Below are 24,691 nucleotides of genomic sequence, written 5' to 3'. Positions count from 1 at the left end.
TCAGCGTTGGGGGAAAAAAAAAAAAAAAAAACTCCTGAGGGGAAAATCTTCAATACAAATGTATTAGTTAACCTGACCTGACACAACAGCAACGAAAATCATTCAGTAAAAAAAAAGACCAGGACAGGTTCCTTTTTTTTAAAATACATGTCTCTGTCTATGACACTGTTTCATTCCTTATAGTAACTCTAATAGACGGACGGACGGACGGACGGACGGACGGACAGACAGACAGACAGACGGACAGACAGACGGACAGACAGACAGACAGACAGACAGACAGACAGATAGACAGAGAGATTACAGGATTGAAGCACTGCCTTGTCTCAGAATCTCAGATCACGAATCCAAATTAATCAGAAATATCCAAAATTCCAAAGTGCATGTTGAGTTACATTAAAAACAACAAGGGCCATCATTTGTAAAATATTACAGCATTTCTGCATGGTGTGTGTTTATCTTTTTGCTTAGATTGGTAAAAAGTATATGTGTAGACTATAAAGTGTGCAGTATGTGGGTCTATTTATATAACAAAAAAATAGACTTCCACAGGTTCTTTGAATGCTGTTCATGATTCAAACACATTTTCTCCTGGTGACATACTGAAGCGTCATTTCAAAAAATTATTAAAATAATAGCTGTTTTTTTTTTCCAGGCTATCAAGATTTTAAGGCTTTTCCTCTCAGTGGCATTCGTTTGTTCGAAGAATCGCTGTTCCTGAAGAGGTAGTTGGCAGTAAATCTCACAGTCAGGGTTACATTACACTACAGGGATTCCAAAAAGTCAGGAACCAATCGCAATATATTGAGCAAAAGGTGTCGGTCTGAGTATTTTTAGCAATGCCTGCAAAAACATGAAACAGAGGATTGAAAGGTGTATAGAGTACAAGAGCTAACAAGTTAATAAATAAATGATTGAATAAAGTACAATGTATTTTTACTCTGATTGGTTCTTGCCTTTTCAGACACCCTGTTAGAAGAAAAACCTCCCAATGTGTTGATACTATAAAAAAAAAAAACATTGTGCATATTTATTAAAACAAACAGCCATGATGTGTTTTCATCAGGAGAAATGTAAAATATGTGTACCGTAATACGCATTAGTATGTTACTACCATGCTTTAATTCCCAAGGAAAACCCTGTGTAGTACTCCCGCTGCTTGTCTCTCCAGTCAAGCTAAGTAAAAGTCTGAAGTTGAAGATATCCCAGGGTGACACAATGCAGCTCCTTGCATGTGGTCGTGTGTAACATGAAACAGCCTGTCAGTCAGCCGAGGAGTGAGAAATACAGGAACTAGGGGTGAAGGAGTGTGTGCAACAAAGCCGTGCCTGTTACATAGGTAGGTACTCATGACCATGCTTTTCTTGACCAGACACACACACACACACGCCTATCTAGACTCCATGATATGACACATTCCCCTAATTCTCATGTATCGCACCTCAACATTTAGATTAATCGTCCTCATCAACCTTGTACAAATGAATTTTTTTTTTTTTTTTATTAGAACTAGGGTTGCAAAGAAAATGTCCGAAAACTTTATTCTGGGGAATTTGGGAAATATTACAAATTGGAAATTTAGCAGAAATTTATGGGAATTTCTAGGAATAAATTAGGGACTATATAAATGCACATCTGTGAGCAACAGTATGGTTTTATGCTGAGGAGGAGCACCACAGATGCATTATTTGCTTTGAGAATGTTGATGGAGAAGTATAGAGAAGGTCAGAAGGAGTTGCATTGTGTGTTTGTGGACTTAGAGAAAGCGCATGACAGAGTGCCGAGAGAGGAGCTGTGGTATTGTATGAGAAAGTCAGGTGTATCAGAGAAGTATGTGAGGGTGGTGCAGGACATGTATGAGGGCAGTGTGACAGAAGTAAAGTGTGTTGTGTGCATGTGATTGATAAATGTTCAGGGAAGACATTCAACTGAAATTGCACTCAATCTGGTTGGTTTAACCAAAATTATCCTGCAAGATTATTCAAATACATTTTAGTTCCCTGTTATTGGTAAAATTGTAAATTCACAATTTATTCCCATTATTCCCTGTTAATGCCCATATATTCCAGTTAATTCCCATGAAAAGTTTCCAGACCTTGAAAATTCCTGGAATTTTGCAACCCTAATTGGAACACAACGTGACCTGTATGCCGTACATAATAACCTTGGTAAGAGTCTTTATATGATATTCAAGCCTGTTATATGCAGGTGGATGCAGTAAATGTACTGTCATTATGTGAATATTGTATAGACTGTACACATACACACGTATTTTCTTTCAGGGCCTCAAACCTGTGTATATGATGAATTAATATATGATGTATAAAGTATATGATGAACTAGGGATCTTATTATCTTTTCATAAAGTTCGAGTTTACACACTGTGGATGTGGAAGCTCAGCGGTTAAGACGTAAGACTTCTAATCAAAAGGTCATCAATTCATATCCCCTCGAGCAAGACCCTAAACACGCAACTGCTCAGTTGTATGGATGAGATGATAGTAAGTGGATAAGGGAGTCAACCAAATGCCTTGAATTTCATTGTAAACTACAATTTTAAAAAACAAGTGAGTGGCACCTCTGGGTAAATTGTTTGAGCAGACAAAATAAGTTTACACACACACAAAAAAAAACACTCTTTACAACCATGATGAGTAAAAATGCATCTCATAATGTACAAGTCTTGAGGTGAATGGGTAGAAGATAACATCCGATCGCACTTCTGTCTCTCGGGAATCTGACATGAGGAAATTCCGGGAACAGGGCACAGGCTCAACAAAACTGGACAATTAATTATAAATTGATCATTTAGGACTAGTCAATAGGGTTGTTCTATAAAACCAGAGCACATTTTAGCAGAAAACTATGTATTTAATTACATACATAAACAAATCAATATTTCTACAAATGATATTAGTTCAGCTCAGGCTTTACAGATCCTAAAGGAAAAAACTATACAGGGTTTCTTTTGTTTATTTGTCATAGGAATTCTCTCAGAAACCTGCAAAAGACAAATATGCATTCTGTTTCAATGCTGAAAATAATAATGCTTTACCCATAATACCCTGAAAGGTCTAGGTGTTATAATAGATTATTGAAACCGAATTATTTTCTATACAAGGGTTACAAGGAGGTATGATGTCATTCACTGGAATGGCTTTCCAAATTTTATATTCCTACAAGTGAGCTGATCTTCCTGGAGAAATCAACCTTCTTCCTCTTTCTCAAAGAATGTGGAAATAGTTAAGTAGCCAGTAGTTAAAGAGTTAATCTGAATGGGTCAAAAAATAAATATATAGCGTCTAATTTCTGGCTACTTGTTTTTTTATTGCTATCCCGTATTTTGCTGAGTTTTAGAGTTATGATATAAACCCTCAAGAAATAAAAACTAATGACATCATGGGACAAAATTAGATTGTAAATAAACAGCTGGTATAGATTTTGTTTCAGTCTATCCTATTCTTGTGGGAAAGTCTCATTTTAAAAAAATCATACACACTAATTAACCTTACTCTCACTATGGTCACATATGTATTTTGCGGGGCGTGTTGCCTGATTATAGTCTCAACCAGTCGTTTTTCATTACACAGAGGGGTGCATAGAAAAAAAACAATGGAAATCTCTTTACTGTGTTAGTCTTTTTAAATGGAATTAAGTCATGTTGTGAGGGAGTTAACAGTCATTATCCTGGTCTCAATGCTGATCAATAGAACGAGGGCAGATAATTAGTCAGATAATTAGTGTTAGCAAACTACCTAGCATTTAACACTCGGGTGGACATGGGTGTAGCTAGCTAGCTACAATAAAAAAATAAAAATAAAATATTTCTCAAGCATTAATGCATCAGTCTAAAAATGTTAGAGCTGGAAAAGTAAGTAATTAACCTTTAGTTGTAGGGTTTCTCATAAGAGGTTTAAAATCTTAAGCGAAAAGGATGCAAGATATAATCTGATTTTTTTTTTTAAATGACACTTTAGAGACAAAAATAAACCATGGGACACCTGACCAATCATATGTGGTACTTTCCTAAACGGTTACCACAGGCTTGGAGGCACATGATTGTATAGGATGTTAGGATTCCCTTCACTAGAACTAGAAGACCCAAACATGTTCCAGCATGACAATGCCAAAGTGAATATCATGAAGATATACCTTATATAAGTTTGAATGGAAGATCTTGAGTGACCTGCTATAGAGCTCTGAACCCTATTTGAATCCTATTAAACATCTTTGAGATGAACTGGAACACTGACTGCTCCTCGGGGCTCCTCACCCTATATCACTACCTGACTTACACCTTTGTGGCTCAAATGTCCGCAATTACAATCTAGTGGAACATCTTACCAGAAGAGTGGAGGTTACAATGATAACATGGGGACTACATGTGGAATGGGATGCTCAACAAGCGCATGCAAATCGTATGCTCAAGTGTCCAGCAACTTTTGTCCATTCAGTGTATTTTCTTTGCAAAGTATAAAACACTACCTAAAGGAAAAGGAAAAGAAACAAGTGCCAGTGCCACTGTTTTGTCTCCGACTGATCAGAAAAGATTTCAATTAGATTTTTTTAAAAGGTTATGACTAGGAGTGGGAGGATTAATGGCATTAAAATGTCTCCCTGCTCAGTGTTTACAGAGAGTTTGCATGTATTGTAATGCTAAACACATTTTGATAAGTTGTGCTGAAAATGCTCAGACCTACTGTAGCATCCCAAGTTGTTTCATAAACCAAACATTTCTTAATTTGCTACTAAAACTCTATTGATAGACAATACATACAAACCAATGAAAAGCAGGAGTAGGCAGTTCCTTAGCTTAGCTACATTTCCTTCTCAGTGCTTTGTACACAATGCAAAGGTAAGATTGGCACATCGAGGAAACGGTGAAATGGGTTCAATTGCCTGGTAAGTGCATCCTACAGTCTGAAATTCAGATAACAAAAGCAAGGCATGCAAGTGTAACATGAACACATCCAGAAACACTGAAGTGAAAAAAATCCATAATATCCACAGAAACCAGAAACTCTCATACGTCTCCCCTAGCCCTATCACTTGGGTAGAAAGGATATAGTGTAAAAACGTAAAATCTAGATCTGTTATCGATATTACACAATCAGCTAGTCATATTTATTTGAACTGATCAGCATTAGCCTTAAGATGTTCACACCGAAATGTGTGCAGTCTTCCAAGCAAATTAGGATTCATTGTCAAAAACCTGCTAAATTTGATCTGTGAAATGAGAAAGAAATTTTTTTTTATTTTGCAATGGTGATATTCAAGGAAATTTCAACTTCCATTAAAGCATGTCACACTTCAAATCTTGGCAGAATTGAACATTATACTAACTCTTTTCATTTTAGATTTAAAAAAAAATTAAATACAATATACAGGTAGTCCCCTACTTATGATGGAGATACGTTACGACGACCCAATCGTAAGTAAAAAATATAAAAAGTCGAAGATGGTACTATGACTGTGACAGTCTTTCCTACTTCATGCTGATTTATAATTTTAATTTTCTGCTCAGACCTGATATCTTTCCTCTTCTTTTTTTAACTACAAGCAGGAGACATACTTGGGTGCTTGGAAGACATGCTTTTATCACTAAAATTGCTGTTTGAAACCGTTTGAAACAAATACACACTGAGACAATTTTACTGTGTCGACCGCTAGCGATAGTGGGGCATCTCACAGGGCGAGAGATACGCGCTGTGCGTCCAATGTACCATACATCATACTCTGCTGCCTGTACCTTTTGCACAAATTGTTAAATATTTTTACAATTTTGTCGCAGCTTTATCGTCATCATCGTAAGATCGAAAAATCGTAAGTCGAACCATCGCAGCTCAGGGACCATCTGTATATCTATCTATCTATCTATCTATCTATCTATCTATCTATCTATCTATATATATATATATATATATATATATATATATATATATATATATATATATATATATACACACACACATATATATATATATATATATATATATATATATACACACACACACACAGTATATATATATATATATATATATATATATATATATATATATATATATATATATATATATGTTTTTTTTTTTTTTTATTCTGCTAATCAAATATGTCATTGTCCAGAAATCTAGAATCTAGTTACATAAAAATCTGTTTGCTATATTTAACTGTGCACTGCATGTTGTAACCCTGAGGCACTGCATTAGGGATTTTAGACAATGGGTTTTTAGTCTGAATAAATATGTGGAAAAGTCACTTAACCACATAAAAGGTACAGCAATACATAGTGTTTCATGGTCCTTGGTGACTAAGCAGATGTCGTTTTTGAAAAGCTTGAGAAGAATTGCTTTATGCAGGAAAACAAGCTAATCTCTGAGGAAGGCTTTGTACTGTTGTAGAGTCTCTGGGGTCATGGCGAGCAGGGTCTGACAAATCTTCTGAAAAATAGATTCCATTTTTTCGTCTTTGATCAAATTGGCAAGGATTCATTGATGGAAAAGTGCTGTTATCTCACTCTAATTCAACATGTATTAAATACCTGACATTAGCTGGCCTTAACCTTGAACCGCTGGCTTAAAGAACCGCAGGCTCAATGTGATTCTGTAGGAAAAAGAGCTGTGTACTGTTCTAAATGGTAATTTTGACAAATGTTACATAAAACATTTAAGGATTTAGTTATGGTTGGGTTCCCATAGCATTAATGAACACTGTTAACTTGGCATGATCCAAAGAATCAAAATTGAAAAAATGTACACCAAACTTTGTGGTGTTGGCTGCCCTAGGGTGTGTAGGTATCAGAGCTGTCTATCCCAATGGCAAATTTTATAATAGTTTATTATAATTGTATGAAGTATACACATACACTCATAATGATAATAATAACTATAATAATAATAATAATAATAATAATAATAATAACTATAATAATAATAATAATAATAATAATAATCAAAATAATTGCAATAACCCAAGTCATATAAAAACCTTTTTCTTCTAAATAAATGTCACAAAATTGGATAATATTTCTTCACTATATTCAAACCATGTGTTCCAGTACTGATCAAGCATTCATGAAATTACAATATAATTTCACTCTCAGAATAAGAATGACTTTAATTCTATCCCACTAATAAGGACCAAAAATCATAAACATGCTAAAATAGAAAAAGCAAAAAAAAAATAAAAAATGTAAAAGTGCATGTCATAGATCAAAGCAATGACAGAGGAGAGGAAGTGTGTTGGTAAGAAAGGGGAAATAAACAGTGAAATCTGTTATATGGTCTTTATTACTAAATAATGAAATGCACTTTCTGTAATGAACATTTAGATAAGTAATAACAATTACAGGTATAATTTCATATTTAATTTCATGAGAATCCATAACCAATTCACAGTTTACAGCAGAGGGACTCCTAATATTTATGTGTATTATTAATTTGCAAAATGATTCACATTTCAGTGTCCTTATCATTAAAAGACAATAAATTATATTTACTTCTGCATATTAAAGGGTGAAATTGTGTACTGAGCACACAAGAAGACATAAATGTTATTCGTCAAACATTTGAGGCATTTAAAAAAAAAAAAAGAATGATCATGTCTCCAGTTTTCCAGAAGTCCAGGAGGTGAAGCTGGACTTGATTGAAGCTGAGTACACCCCCTCTCCCACCCCCCTTTAAAATCTGCAACTCAGTATGTAGGGTTGAGGTCTTAGAGATGTTTACAGTACCAATAAAAATGGAATTAGCTCCACTTTCTAGACTTTTTGATCTGTCATGTGGACAATATGGACAAATGTTTGTGGACACACAACCATTAGATTCATACATGTTTTTTGAACATGCATTTACATTTATATTTATGGGATTTGCCAGACACCCCTATCCAGAGCGTACATTTGTCTCATTCATACACCTGAGCAGCTACATTGTGAACATTGTCATGCTGGAACGTTTGTGTCACCTGGTTTGTGTAAATCAAAAATTGAGTGCTTCCAACTTTGTGCTAACAGTTTGATAAAGAACCACATATAACTAAAAAATGCAGGTGACCCAATACTTTTATCTACATAATGGGTTTCGGATGATAATTTGTGCAGCCGTATGTATCTGTAGTTAGTAATTTCAGAAGAAAATTAGACTTACACTTACTTTTTCATGCACTTACAGTAAACTGCTATGCTAACCATGATGAGTGGCATAAAATGCACTTAAGAGACAATTACACGATTAATTTCCATTGTTTGCATGGCAAGAAATCCTCAGCCAAGTTATGACAGGCTCATCCACACCTTCAGGAGATCTGAATTTAGCTAATCACGGTGTCTGCTGCTGAAAGAACAGTGACAGGTGCTGCTTTTGTGCAAAGCCTTTTTCTGACAGTTCCTTTTTGAATGCAAACGCTGCTTAGTAAGAGTGTGTGTTTGCTAAGCTAGCTTGCACATATTTGCATCATGGCTAGTATCATGCATTCAGGGCCTGCCTCTTACCACACAAACAAGTCAAAAATGCCACAGCCGGATATTGTATACCCTCGGTTCACTGCACAGCGTCTGAATTTTCAGCATAACCGACCTGGATTACATTACAGAGATGCTGTCGATTGCTATCTACACTGAGGTGACATTATATGAGCATTAACCATGAAAGAAGAAGATTGTGGTAATGTGAGAAGCATCTGCGTGTATATAATTTAAAGTGTCGCTGGATCCTACGCATAACCTATGATTTGTAAAATATTTACGCATTGCATCCACGTAGTTAATGTAGTTAAATGTCTTTGCACAACAACGAATCAACACAATACCTTTTATTCGACGTGTTGCCAAAGAAAACCAAGTACTTTAACTATTACTCCTGTCCAGATTAACAGACTATGAAACTATTTCAGTGCGATGATTGAATGTAACCGACGTGAACACTAATATGAACATTTATAGGCACAGAGCATAAAAACTAGTACAAACTCTGGCCTTTGGAATTGAGAGTTTATTCACTGAACGAACAGAAAAACAAACAAATAACAAATCTAAATGACAGCAGGAGTATAATTGGAAATCTCCATTATGTTTATTGAATGTGTAATGAAAATGATCTATTACTTGGATCAAGAGTGATAGTGTGGAGGTGGAATAAAGAGCTGCAAAGGCCTGGAGTTCTCACATTCAATATTCAATATTAAACATATTTAATGGACCGGTCGTCAGTGTCAATAAGGGATGCAGCATTTCCAATTTTTTTTCAGTGAGATTATTATGAGTGGATTCTTTCATACAGATAATGATACTAATACAAAAATGAATAGCCTAGGACCCACTAGCTTTCAATTTTCGGGGTGTCGTTAAACACTGTATGATACATTGCGATGTACAAATGTAATGATTTGCATCATGAATATGTGAAATATCAACCCGTGTGTATTGTATTAAATATGAATGTATGCAGTTCAGTCGTACTGGTTGAACACCATGAGTCCAAAACTGCACATCTCATAGAGTTCATATATATATATATATATATATATATATATATATATATATATATATATATATATATATATATATATATATATAGAGAGAGAGAGAGAGAGAGAGAGAGAGAGAGAGAGAGAGGGAGGAAGAGAGAGAGAGGAGGAAGCGAGAGAGGGTGAGAGAGGGTGAGTGAGAAAGAGAGAGAGAGAGAGAGAGAGAGAGGAAGTTAGTGGGAGAGAGACAGAGAGAGAGAGAGAGAGAGAGAGAGAGAGAGAGAAAGAGAGAAAGCTATCATGCTGATCACATGACCACCTTCTTTCATCAGCCACCTGAAAAATCTCCATCTGAGCCCTGGACTGCAACGACCAACACAAATTATACTAGGTGGTATAAAAATGTTTAGAGACTAATTGTGCCAACTGGTTCTATTCTGACCATATGCGTTTCCACATCTGCAATTTCCTCATTTACAGCAAGTCAGAACAAAGAGAAAACGTGAAATACTTAATTAAACTGGGCAAATCTGCCACAGAGTTGTTTGACATGACATACGTTTGACATACGGCAATGCTGCAACGAGTCGTTCGAGGTGTTTTGAGTTGCACGTGTGCTTCAAGAGCGAAAAAGCATCATTGGAAGACGATGAGGGATCAGGAAGACCTCCAACGAGTTCAACCCCTGAAAAAGTCTAAACCATTCAGCAACTTGTGCATAATGATAGTCAGAGAACAATCCACACCATCTTACTTCCGCACCCACCCTGATTGCCAAATTTGGCTCCTGCGGACTTTGTCCTCTTCCTGAAGATGATGATCCAACTCAAAGGTCGACATTTCTTCCAGCGCGAATTGCAAAAGGTGTTTGACAGGCGAAACGAAAACTTTCAGGACACATTCCAAAAGTAACAGGAACGCTGGGAGCGCTGTATTGCTCTGTGAGGGAAGTATTTTAGAGGTGATAGTGTGCAAATGTAGAAAAATACTTTTTGATACCACCTCGTACATTATGCATTATACGGTTAACATGACAACATGTTTACTCGACTGGATAGGAGCAATAATGATCTACAGGTTACAGGTTTTCCTAAAGTGGATGATAAACGCTCTTTTATTTTCATAAAATATGCATTGGTCCAACCAAGTCTGTATTTGTACCGAGCTCGGGTTTTATCTGCCTACACCACATTTCATTCAGTTTGAAGTGGAACAACTGTATAAGTGCTGAGAGAGTGTAAAACTCTGCCATGTTGCAACCATCTACAAGCCAGGAATCCAAGAAACCATAATTGGCTCTGAGTCCTGGAGTGGGTAGGATGTCCTTCCCCTCTCCCCTGTTGACCAGAGTGCAGATAGCGAAATCGATCACAAGGGTCTATTAGCTCATGTATGTAGTTAATTCTTTCTTGGTGCCTGTGAGCGGCACCTCGAAAAGAAGCTGAGACTGGGTTCATGAGGTGTTTCCTACACTTCTAAAATAAAAGCTGAAGGCATGTTGGAGCTGGGATTTGGGATTTCGAGTTTGTTTCTTGTGAGATTTCAAGTTGCTCTTAAAGCAGGAGTAAAATTTGGAATGGTCTAAAAAAAAACTATTCCGTCATTATGTTTGTTTTCGCACCATCGCTTCACTTTACCACTTGGGTGCAGTGCAATAGACTCACAGAGGAGATGAGTTTGCTCCAAATTTATTAGAGAAAGGGATCTTGGCTGACAGGAGTATAAACAGAAATGTGGCTCTCTGGTATTGTAGGCTGAGCTGCTTTTCTGCTCACCACTGTTGTTAAGAGTGTGTATTTGTTGTGTAGTTACTGTAGTTGCCTTTTTGAGGTACTGTACTGTTCCTTGAACACAAACTAGTCTGAATATTGACCTCTGACCTCTGTTATCAAGGTATTTCCACCTGCAGAACCACCTGCTGCTCACTGGATGTTTTTTCCACATTTCTTTGAAAAAAATCGGACAAGTGCTGGTAAATAAAATAAAGAAAATCGATGAAAGTCTGTGAAATCTCTCGCTATTTTGGCCTATTACCTTTATCCATGGAGATGGACACTGGTCTACAGGGCTTCCTTCAGCTAAATAATTTACAAAAATGCATGCGATTAGATAGAAACAGAGGATCTGCTACAAGAGTCGAGATGGTTTTCGACACTATCTATCTATCTATCTATCTATCTATCTATCTATCTATCTAGCTATCTATCTATCTATCTATCTATCTATCTATCTATCTATCTATCTTACAAGTAAATCTAAAAAACTACTAAACCTCATGGATACAATATCTATCTCAGATTGGTTTATTCCCAACATTGTTTTTTTTTTTTACAGTGTACTCCATCTTATAGTTTGGAATAAAACAGTAACTACATGACCTTTTCACTTACTGCTTGTTTCACAGGCTTTTATATATAGTGTTTAGTAAATGAGGCTCAGTAGGCTTCTGTGGAGATGACTCACTTGTCCAGCGGAAAACATGCCATTTTTTTAGTTCAACTCTGCTTTGGTCCTGGCTACAATTAGTCCACATGAGAAGCAGATTTGTAAAGGCATTAGATTTGACTGCAATTTGGTTCCCTTTCTGAAGAATCTGGCATTGATAAAAAAAAAAAAATACAGACCGTGTGGGTGCGGGTCAGTTTCGGGTTAGCGTGTAAAGCGGAATTGAAAAGCGAGGGTTTTGTTGCTTACAAACACGCTGCCACTACAGAGCTATTCAAACAACATGTGTCGCTTGCAGATCTGATGGAATTAGGTCTCCGGTCTAATTATTCAAGCTTCCCAACAGGCTTTTCTTGTGCCAGCGCTGTTTCATGTCATCGAAGTAGGGGGCATATTTACATGTTTGTGGCTGTAGAGGAGAGCTCTGCGGGGTTACGGTAGTGGGAGATGGAATAAACACAAGGCAATGGTTTTTCCACAGAAAATTACATTATTATGCTAATCTGCGGGCGAGGAAACGGTATAACGTCATACTCCTGTCAGGAATCGACTTCATTATTATTCAGAACATAATATATGCCGATTAGCGATTTCGTTCTTGTGTCTCTTGTGGTTAATCATCACAGTAAATATTTGTACCAGATCATGATGGTCTACGAGTTTTACATGGAGCCATGAAATGATTGTTTTTTAGTTCTCATGACCAGTATTAAAAACTTGTATTTACCACAGTAGCTATAATAATAACCAAAACCCTTGACTTGTGTACTCTCTGGAGTAAAAGGGATCGAAAGCACACTTAGTGCTCGCAAAACTGAACTGCTCCAACACCTGCCGGTTTCTCTGCATGCGTGCTTCCCCACTACATTGCTCACGGTTACATTTTTGTGCTCACAATTCACAGCACCTTGTGATTTTTAATGACTACACTTGCTGATGGCTTGGATCAGCTGCCTTCATGCTCTTACACAATTTCCAGAGCTTTGAGAAATGACAAAGATATACTCATACTTCACTTATTTAAGTGTTCACATACTCTAGGCTTCTTAGAATTATAGGATGCTTTCAGTATAAGCCAAGTGATATTCCTGAATTTATTCTATTTATCTGGCATATTAATCAATCAAACATTATTAAAAGTTATCTATCTATCTATCTATCTATCTATCTATCTATCTATCTATCTATCTATCTATCTATCTATCTATCATCGACATTTCTAGAATAGTCTCGTCTATGCTAGGTACTATGAACATGGTATTAATGCAGGATTTTACATTAGCTAGCAAGTTCAGTTATGCTAATTTAGAAATACAAGTGTCTTGCTAATATTTGCAATAAACACCGCAGTAATAAGTTTTGAACCATCATTAGGGGCTGTTGCCATTGTAACTCACCAACTACGTTTCTGCTCAAAATAACATTTGTAGAACATTTTTCTTATAAAACGAGTCTCAATGTTAGTGTTTTGTAACAGCCATTGTGTAATGTGCATTTTTACGACACAGAAAAATGTCCAGTCAACACCTGCATGTCCTTCTTACCCCACGATACTCTTCAGGATATCATACCTTGCCATGTATTATTTTTTAGCTTGCAAAGAGGCAGAACATTTCCAGAAATGTTCCAGAAAATATCTGGGGAATTTTGGAAATATTCAAAGTTCCAAACTTACATTCGATTTATGAGAATTAATTAGAAATTTAGGGACATTTATATAAAGTGTATCATATACTAAACATAAATTGAAACATTTTACTCGGTCATAAGCTGACATGCATGGAATTATAATAATTTTTTTAAATACCGTAATTTCCGGACTATTAAGCGCACCCATATATAAGCCGCACCCACTGAATTTGACAAAGATTTTTTTGTCTATAAGCCGCAGGTGTCTACACTGAAACTAATGAACTATACACAGGCTTTAATGAAAGACAGTGTTTGTTACACAGTGTAACGGGTGAAATATGTTGTGGCTCCTTTAACAGCAGAGCGGAATTTTGGGAATAGCCTGCCGCCGCATTTTTTCCGGTATTACTGCATGTGTGCAAGACCGAGGAATATGTCCTTATTATTTTCTGATGCTTATTTCTAAGTTTCTTTGACTAACCCGTGACGCTGTTGCCAAGAAAAATAAAAACGCACGAGTTTTGTAAACCTGTCTGTGCTTATATGATTTCTGTTGCAACTGGTGTTAACAAACTCTCTCCCATGACCCAGACTCAACGCGTTACAAACGGCTTGTATCTAAACAGTAGCCGATCAAGAAAGTCATTGTTCACTGTCTTCCTCCTTCCTTTCACAACTATTTCTCTCGGGAGTTTTTCTTTTGTCATCGTCGTGCGTTTAAAAATCAACACAGGTGAAAGTTTCTTCTCCCGATGCCGTGCAGCTCAGAACACAGGTGAGGTGCGTTTTTTCGTTTTCGTTTGGAAATTTCATTGGTCTAATGTTATGTCGCTCAGTTTTTTGGCTTGAAGTTTGTGAAACCAGGAAAAACCCAGGAAAAATCCATAAATAAGCCGCTTCGTTGTTTAAGCCGCGGAGTTCAAAACGTGGGAAAAAAGTAGAGGCTTATAGTCTGAAAAATACAGTAATTTGAATGTTTGTATAATTTTGTTACACACAGCACAAGGACGTTTGCAACATAAATAAATGTAATATTTATGTAATTTACGTCAATACTCACCAAAATATAAATGTATTGTTTACATTATTGGCTGTGCAGGATTCAAGAAATGACCTGTCTTAGGTTCTGGAGGAATGCATCTAGGGGGTTAAATCTGGTTGTTTTAATCAAAATTATCCTGCGAGATGTTTTTTTTACTACATTCACATTCCCTGTTATAGGCTAACCTGAAATGTAGTAAATTTACAGTTTATCTCCATTAATTCCTGTAATTTCCATATAATCCTGTTAATTTTGCAACCCTAATTATTTGGTATCACAGCATAACCTGTTGTATGTTATTCTTTACATATATATTACCTCTTGGTGATTTTACATGAAGGGTTGCGAAAGTTCTGGAGAACCCTGAATATATTTTAGATATAAAATGCTACTAAGCAGTCGTGCGGCTTTTTCGATCTCTCTCGAAAGCACTCCAAAGCGTCCCACGTTTGAGTCTGGAAAAGCTGCATCTCCTCGCTAACAACACAAAGCAGGATGCACGCTGAATCCGTGTCCATGCATGACCCTGTGTCTCAGACGGGAAAGCACAGACAAAAAGAAAGCCAAGCAGAAATAAAAAAAAGTCTCTTGGTGAGATTGTGTTTATCCAGGCATGAGCGTGCACAGTGATGTCTCTCTGTATTAAAAGTGAAGTTATTGGAGAACGAGTGCAGGATATGAGTACAGTCAGGGGGTTGGAGAAGGTCCCAATTCAAAGTACAGACTGTGAGAGTCTTTCATTCTGTTTTCAAAGATTCTATGGACCATCACCATACCTACCCAATTTCTAGTGTTATGGATTGAAATGTTCATGGTATTAAAATCCCTGCCTATACAGTGAAAAACGAGACTAGGCACGGGTTTCTAACCTTATGTACACTGCGGACCAGTTGTGTTATAAAATATTCTCTTAGATCGGCTGCTTGAATGTGTGTGTGAGGTCGGGAAGGGTTTGTTTATACACACAGAGAGTGAGAGAGACAAAAGTAGAGATGAAACTGTATTATAGATACAAGTCATCATATTTTCGGTTCACGGCTGCGTTCTTTTTTCCCCTTTTCTCCTCACTAGCTGTCGCTCCATAATTACCACATTACCGCTTGGCCTTTTCTTTACCTCCTCCACTGAAAAAACTTTTGTTGGGATGTTTGTTTAACACGTATGTTAATAATTAGCTGAGCTTGTGCTGTATGTAAATTTGGATAATAGTGTTTGGATGAAAGGGCAAAATGCATAATAAAAACTACAGTGTCATATCTATAGACGTTCACCCAAATGAGGATGGGTTCCTCTTTTGAGTCTGGTTCCTCTCAAGGTTTCTTCCTCATAACATCTAAGGGAGTTTTTCCTTGCCACAGGCACCATGGCTGCTCATCAGGGATAAATACACATCTTTCACCTTAACTATTAAATTCTGTAAAGCTGCTTTGAGACAATGTCTGTTGTGAAAAGCGCTATAGAAATAAACTTGACTTGACGTGACTTGTTTTGCCCCAAGAACCTTCTTGCAACCCTCACAATTCTTTCACAGCCCAGTCCTGGGTTGTGACCCCGTGGATGGGATGCTCTGATTTAATGCTCTCAAAGCTGTCCTTCTTATTAGAAGTTCTTTAGACCTTTGAGAACTGCACTGTTTTTCAAAACAAGAGCTGTGACACTGTTAGCAAACTGCATGTCGTATCAATAAACAATATAAAGGTCAAGAAAACTACGACCCGTGTATAGAAACATTCACGCCCCAGTACTTTCTTAAATACCTTTCATTTAACAGGAGAATGATATTTCAAGCAAATACACACTTATCCATATAATGAAACATCTTTCGCTAACCTACCTCTCTCTCTCTATTTCTTTCTTTTACTTTCTGGCTCTTTCCCTCTCTCATTCTCTTTCTCTGTTTCTGAAGTTAAAATTCAGCTAGCTAGACTCCTTGCGCAGCCACATTTCAACAATTAAAGTCATTCAGTCAATCATTCAATGAGTCAAAATACCTTCTCTTGGAAAAAATATTCAGGATCCTGTACTTAATTTATAATCTTCTGTCTTTCTGAGAATGACATTTCATATCGTTTCTGTTAACCTGTCATTATTTATCACACTCGGTAAAAAGCTGAACATGAGAGTGGCTATAAGGAAAGACTGCATGAGAAGCTAATTAACTGGCCAGTGATGGAAGTTTCTACAGTATGTTTGATAGCTGTAAATGTGGTTACACTGCAGTCCACATCCTCCTACAAAAAAAAAAAAAAAAACGCTAAAGCAAGATTCAGTAAAAAAAAAAAACACTCCCTGAATTTTTATTCACTGCAACCTCTAGAGTTTACACGGAATGGTGTGTGAGCAAAAAACCTACAGTTCTGCATGCAGAGGTTCCCTGTTGATAAGAGATGTCAGAGAATAGCCAAAGTAATTCAAGCCGATTGGATCCCTACGGTAACCACTTTTAACAACCGTGATGAGCAGAAAAAAACATCCTAAAATACATACATTTTGATTTTTGATTTAAATAAACTAAAACAACTAAACAGCATATCATGTCTGTGAAGAACAGGAATCTGAGGCTGAAGTGGACACCGAATCTGGACAGCTGAAGATCGAAGAATACTCGAATCAGCAATCAGGCCACGCTTTTTAAACATCGCATTCCACATTCAGTCCCAATTCGCTCTTTTAATTCTAAATAATACTTGTGGACATTTGTGTTCATCAGCCACAAAGGTGTTAGTAAAGTCAGGTACTAATGCAGAGTCAGAAGGCCTGGGGTGCAGTCAGTGTTCCAATTCATACAAAGGTGTTCAGTAGAGTTAAGATCAGACCTCTGTAGCAGGCCACTCGAGATCTTCCTCTACCAAACCATGGAAACCATATCTTCATGGAGCTTGCTTTGTGTACAGGGGCATTGCCATGTTGAAACAGATTTGAGTTTTCAAGTTCAAGTGAATGCAAAACTCTATTATACCTCATCCAAAGACGTCAAAGCCTCCAGCTTTGTGGTTTGGAGAAGAACCACATATGGCAGGAACAATCAGGTGTCCCAATACTTTTGCCCATATAATGTATATAGCTATCATTCTGATGAGGCACATGTATTGCATTTGACAGATGCCCTTATCCAGAGCAACTTACAATTATCTCATTTACACAACTGAGAAGTTGAGGGTTAAGCAGTAGCAGTTTGGTGGTGCTGGGATTTGAACTCATGATCTTCTAATAAGAAGTCCAACCTTAATCGCTGAGCTTAAACCACTTCAACTGAAGCTGTTGACCTCCATAGTTATATGGATTATTCTGCTGATTGGACAGTGGGATAAAATGAAGGTGTACAGGTATTCCTAATCAAGTGGTTGGTGAGGGTGTCTCAGTTTAAATAAAGTATAAAACTCCTGCCTGGGACATTGTTGGGTTTCCGCATTACTCATTTATCTGGTTTAAAAAAATAATCTATATTATTTAGCAGTCATTGAGTTACTGTTGTAGCTACTTGTCATTTTGCTGTTTTTTTAGCAGGTCGACAAATAAGAGCTGCGAAAAGCTTTTTAAGTTTAATCTACGTGAGGCAGCGAGAGTAGTGTCTCAAATCGGGTGTGTCTCAAATCGACCTATGGACATATGACATGGTAAGTTATCATTTGCTATTTGAATTTATATTTGAACGAACCATAAATTAGTGCCAATTCTCCTGATTTTGTGATCTAATTCCAGATGTTTCTCGTACCTTTCAGTTCCATCCTGCTGCCTGCTATCATTAATAGCGCCCGAGTGAGTGAGTCAGTGACTGAGTGAGTCAGTGAGGTGGCAAAGCAAGCAAACACGACCGCCATGCCACCGTTGCTTGATGAGGCATGTGCTTCAGATCATGAGCGTTTCCTATTTTTCTTCACACTTTCCATCTTTTTTTTTTTTTTTTATCAGTCAGGTACAGGTTAATCTTCATCTCATCTGCCTGTAACATTTAATCCCAGAATTCAGGAAGCGCTTTAGGTGAACTTTGTAAGAAAACCTGCTGATTCATTTCTGGAGGATTTTGCTTCTAGTACTGAGCTCACAGCTAGGGTTTGGCAATTTAGGTCTTAATGGCAATCTATGACACATCCACGTTTTAATTCAGGAGTGTGTCTTGGTATGGAACGGTTTTATTTCATGACTCCTGAGTTCTTTGGTTACTCTTTGGTTCACTACTGTCACTTTGTTTTTCCAGACCTAGCAAGAGGCTTTTGAGGGTTTCTAAACAAAGCTCTATGATCACCCGTTTTATTGGAATTGAAATAAAGCTTGCATAAAGTTACTTAAAAAAAAATGGGATGCAAAAATATTATCATATTCTGCTTGATGATAGTTCCTTATGTCACTTTGGATTGGTGTTGGGGATCAGGGGGCGTGTCTAGACATACGTAACATGTTTATTATACGCCACATTATTACCATTTAGCCATTTCTTTACTATTTACCTGTTAAGAGGTTTTAGAAAGTAGTTATTAGCTGTAACAAAGCTCACTGTTAAACTGAAATAAATGTATAGAAACTGTTGTGTATGTGCTCTGTGCTGAACAGCAGTGGAATTCCTCACTATAACTTTGTATAGTGAAGTCATCCAGATAAAAAAAACACTTATTTAGGTTTTGCGAATGAATAAATAAATGGACTTAATTGTTTGGCATGTATGCACAGAAGATGATGTTTTCTTGGTTGCTCTCCTATCAAGTCAGATAACATCATCTATTAAGATTTGTATAAGATACAAAATAAAATAATAATGAGAAGACACGTTTTCCAACAGACATTTAATATTCACCACAATGGATATCACAATCAACCCAACTTAATATCCATCACATTTTTTAACAGTTTGTTAAATCACCCAAACTTCACAGCAACCACAAAGACCATCATTATCACCACAAATTGATAGAACCACAACAATAAACATCACGATCACCCCAACTTCATACCAACAGCAAAGCCCGTCGCGGTCACTCCATCTTGATAGCCACCACAATGACCATCACAATCACCCCAGTTTGAAAGAAATCACAATAACCATCATGATCACCAAATCTTGATAGGAACCACAATCATCACTACTGATTCATTATACTTTTACATTAACCAAACATCCCAAACCTTCAGCATAATCAAAAATCACAATCTGCTTCATGACAAATGGATTTTTTGTTAACACTGCTTACATGAATACAATATTTTTGCTCTTTTATTCTTTCCAGTTAAATATTAGAAATCAATAAGAAATATAATAAATAAATCGTTTTGTAAACAGGGCAAACCGTTGTAACTGAAAATCACAGTTCCTATTTAAGAACCACTGAAGTAGAGTAATACACTGTAATAGAGAGTATGTAAAAAAGCCTTTAAAGTGAATTGACAATGTTCGTTGGATTTACCATCTGTTAACGATCACTTCATCCACTGTCATATCGGCTTGCTCGATCTATCAGAACGAAAATCAGCGACATCGCTCTATGGAAAGATATTTTCCATCCCCCTCTAAAGTGCCTGGTAGAGTCTGACAGACTGCATTTATGCAGCCATTGAATGTCATGCATGCCATCCATCTTCACCTCGACAGCACAGCAGGGTGTGAAGGGAATATAAGATAAAGAACACAGAGGTGCCTCAAGGTGCAACACTAAGAACAAAGCTGTTTGGAGCCTTAACGCCAAAGCAACTTATTACAGGCTGAGTGTCTCTGGTTCGGCAGACGAGTCGAGCTGAAATATATCTTAATCTTTTTAATCTTGTTGTGGGTCATGGGCATTAGCAGGCAGCTGGAAACGTTCAGGTGGAGCTAATCTGATCTGTGAGTGGCACATTATCGCTCAGATGAGCGGCACTTGCTAGCCTAGGGGAGATCAGATATCACTTAGCAGGCAGAACCGCGCTCTGAGCCACCGCAGTGCGCCTCCATCCAACGAGACACAAAGACTGCCAGGCAACAGTAAGCCTGCTCTACACCTGAACCCTACTAGGTGCATGCAAGATGGCACTGACGGTGTGACTTGCTAAGCTGGCCCGGGGCAGAGAGTTGCAGCTGGCACAGGAGAGCCTCGGTGCTGCCTTCAAAGTGCGGCCTACGAATAAATACTCTTCCCAGAGAGCACTCGAAAGAAGAGAATGATTTATGCTTGCTGAATCCGAAAGGTCTCTAAGCGCACGCCGTAGACCAAATTTCCTCCCTGCTGAGAATTTGTTTAGCTGAGATGCTCAATCTAATGTTCTTATGCGCTTAGGTTTTGCTAATTAAACGCAGGGAAGGTGAACAGAATAAATACGAATAAAAAATATTTTTCGACTTGTAAACAGGATGTAGCTGGTAACGTGTCATTAGGCAGTTCACCGTCAGGTATTTAAATGACTCTACAGCAGCAGTTTGGAGATAAGCAGGGAAGCTGCTAATTGGATCCCGGCGAGTCACATGACTGCGTCTGGGAGCATGTGGACTGACAAATCGCTAGCAATCATTCTAGCAGAGGGAGGTCATTCCGCATACATCGGTGTCGGATTAACGTTGTAGAACGAAGATGGATGCGCAGCCAGTGGCAGGCGGTTTACTGCGCGGCATCAGGCTGATGTAATAAAGCTTATTAAATGAATAGACAGAGCTAAAAATGAATGGGCACAGATGGGCAGGAAAACAGCAGCGCTGGGTGGCCACGTCGTGCAGTTAGTTCTAAAAGCATAAAGTGTAGAGATGTGGAGGGAGACTGGTATCGTCAACATGCAGACTTGCGTGGAAGCAAGGAAGGTGTAGCCAAGTGTGACAATTTGGCAGTGGCAGGTGACACCGAGTCCCAGTTCAGGGACGATGGACAGCTAGGCAGATGCTAAAAATCGCTGGATATACAAGCGGCCGTCAGCCCGGCACCCATCAGTCTGACATAAATCTCCTGTTAGGTGCTGCAAACCAAGTCTGACAGCCTGAGGAAGCACTGGATTGAGCGATGCTTAATCACCCTGCCTCTATTGTTCTGCCATAGTCGAGGCCACAGTGTCCCCTACAATGTCACTATATAAGGAGTGCTGCTCTTTCTCTCTTTCTCTACCTCACAATATTCCTTAACTTTCCTCTCTCTCTCTGTCTCTCTCTCTCTCTCTCTCTCTCTCTCTCTCTCTCTACCTTTCTAATTCATGTCCCCTGCATGGTGTAGAGAGGTCAGTGACTCTGGCTGCTGCAGTGTACGGTTACGTACTCCTGAAGCTGCCAGGAATATCACCTCCACTCTACTAGAGCCACACACACACACACACACACACACGCGCACCCCTACACACACACACCTGTCCCCATCTCCCTCAAGAATACAATGTAGATACAAGTGCTCTGTTTTTCATTTTATACAATGGTTCTTTATATAATTGATTTTTGGACAACTGTTCAATATCTGGCACGTCTCCCTTGAATATACCTGTGTATCCTGGACACAGTCAGCTTGCAGCTTGTGGCAATTCTGCAATAGCAAAAAGACACCCGATATGCAAAGCTGGCCTGGATAAGTCTATCTGACGAAAACCTGGGATCAGGTCACAAGACTGTATGTATAGCAAGCAGATCCCACGTTCAGAAAGAAAGTCAGTTTGCCTCCCCTCTCTCTGTCTCTATCTCTCTCTCTTTCTCTCTCTCCCTCTTTCACTCACTCTGCTAGCATCTGGCATCCTGATGTGCTCAGTAATGCCAGATAATTATCTACATTATCTGTTGCTGCTTACCCGTTTTACCCACAAACATTCAGAAAGAGTATTGAGCTCCTTTAATTACCTACGTCCTCCTACGTTCCCTCGGGAATCGCCCAAAATAAGCCAGGAATTTGTCATAACGCAGGCCATGGTCATTCTGCAGCAGAAGTGGAGTGGGCAGAATTTTATAGACAAGAGCGATGTAATTTGGACAACACAATGTAAGCCGCCGAATAACACTCTGCTCGGGCAATTTGTGAGTTTGACCTGGACCTTCGCTGATGATAAGCACTTCGGTAGCCTTAATCGCAATGCTCATGCCATCTACCCTAAACGTGCACTGGGTTTCAAAGCATCTCCAACCTCGGGCAAATTAACTATAGATTCTAATAAACATCTGTGACTTCAATGAAAGAAATGAAAAACAAAAAAGAAAAAGTTGCCTGGAGGTGAAGGAGGCCGAAGCTTATGACCTCAAAAGTGACCTTTCTTCCAATCATCATCTGAAGAAGCAATGAATTGCTTTGTTTTTTTTTTTTTCTTAATTCTTTTTTTTAGGCTGAGTCATGCGTCAGGCCAGATTAACAAGATACCCTGTTACTGGGTTCTGCATTGCCCTAAGATACACCGTTTGTGTGTATGTGTATGTCAAGATAGAGAGAAAGTGAGAGAGAGAGAGAGAGAGAGAGAGAGAGAGAGAGAGAGAGAATGAGAGAGAGAGAGAGAGAGAGAGAGAGAGAGAGAGAGAGAGAGAGAGAGAGAGAGAGAATGAGAGAGAGAAAGAGAGAGAGTGTGAACGAGAATGAGAGCGACCTTGATGTTCAGGGACAACAGACTGTGTGTGGGTATTGTGGGCTGAAATGGTGAGCACATGGCCTGTGACCACAGCCAGGCTTGAGTTCTGAGCTCAGGCCCCTGGAGTGGCTTTTACAGACATCGGTAATTACCACCGTCAGCTCACACTTACTCTGGTGTTGGTCACATACCCCCTCCTCTGTCCCCCCCTTCAGTGCTATGGCTGCTTTTCTCCCTTATCATGACTGCTACTGCTGCTGCCACTACTGCAAAATAAGGACCTGGAAGAGTGAAGCTCGAGAGATACTCTAGGCATGGGCAGCCTTCTGCAGAGGAAAAAAGAGGGGGTGTGTGAGCATCCCAGAATGCATGCATTAACTACTCTTCTATCAGTGAGACGCAATAGAGCTGCAGGGGGAAATCGAAAAAAGAGAAAAAAAAAGAAAAAAAGAGACAGATGGGAAAAGACAGCAACTCAGAAATTCATGTTTGAGAGATCTGTGTGTAAATGTTGGGAAGAAAAAATGAGAGCAATGCAGTCAAAATGCAAAAAGAGCTCTCCATAAGGGTAACATAAGGTGTTGTTTTTATAGTGTTGAACACAACAAGATGGAGGCATTGATTGAGAAGTGTTTAAGGTATGCTGCTTTTCCGGGTAATTTTGTGCTTTAGGATCTGTCAGCGTAAGCAAAGGGATGGGCGTGTTTGAGAAACGTTTGAGAAACAAGCTGCCTGAAATGCTCAAGTGGAAAAGAAAAGAGAGAGCCATGCAGTCAAGACATCTCTCCATATGGGTGGTGCTGAACATGAGGGACTTCACTTACAGGTGTGGCTAAAAACAAGGAACTGTTTTTGTAAAAGGCTGGAAAAAACAAACAAACATGGATTTGGACATAATGCATCATAAAAGCTGTCCGTATTGATGGTGCTAAACATACAGGATGTTTCTTTTGGGTAGAGCCCAAAAGGTAGCTGTCTTCCTTGGTGGTGCTGAAAAAGACAGACAGGAATGCAGTGCTTCTAAATAAATAATACAGAACCTTGTGAGCTGTCATTATTGGTGGTGGTAAATATGAAGGGCCATCTTCAGAAGAGTGGTAAAAAAAGAGGTAAAACAAAGATAGGCATGCAATAAAACAAGTGTAGAATATTTTATATAAATAATATTGAATCCCATGGGCTCGTCCTATGAGTGCTAACACATTAAGAGCTGTCCCTGTGAATACTACTAAAAAACAAGTAGCTGTCCTAATTGGTAGAGACCCATGCATGTAGTGGTTGTAGTGGTTCAATCAAATTTGTGGCACTAAACATGAAGAGCCACCTTAAGGAAGGTGCTAAAAAAAAAAAAAAAAAAAAAAAAGAAGAACTGTTCATATCGTTGGTTCTAAAAAGAGAGAAACTGTTCTTATAAGTGGTGTAAAAAAAAAAAAGAGAAATTGTTCTTATCTAAGGTGCTATAAAAGAGGAACTTCTTATACGTGCTGCTAAAAAACGAGGCGCTTCTTATAGGTAGCGCTAAAAAAAAAGAAACTGTTCTAATTGGTGGTCCCAAAAAGAGGAACTGTTTCTTTTAGTGTTGCTATATAAGAAGATGTGCTCTTATAGCTGGTGCAATAAAAAAGA

General features: G+C 38.2%; 1 protein-coding gene and 1 long non-coding RNA gene across 9 annotated transcripts in view; one reads left to right on the top strand and one right to left on the bottom strand.

The window, feature by feature from the left end:
* nrxn2a (neurexin 2a) overlaps positions 1-24,691 on the bottom strand; it is a 399,544-nt gene that overhangs the window by 363,252 nt on the left and 11,601 nt on the right. The window lies entirely within an intron of this gene.
* On the top strand, positions 1,143-19,284 carry LOC124397724. Its single transcript, XR_006927959.1, has 3 exons — positions 1,143-1,339; positions 18,086-18,198; positions 18,304-19,284. It is a non-coding gene; the product is annotated as an uncharacterized LOC124397724 (long non-coding RNA).

This window comes from Silurus meridionalis, chromosome 15 (genome assembly GCF_014805685.1).
Source record: "Silurus meridionalis isolate SWU-2019-XX chromosome 15, ASM1480568v1, whole genome shotgun sequence".
NCBI classification, from domain to species: Eukaryota; Metazoa; Chordata; class Actinopteri; order Siluriformes; family Siluridae; genus Silurus; species Silurus meridionalis.
The sequence above is the reverse complement of the archived record's forward strand: the minus strand, read 5'-3'. Positions and strand labels throughout refer to the sequence as shown.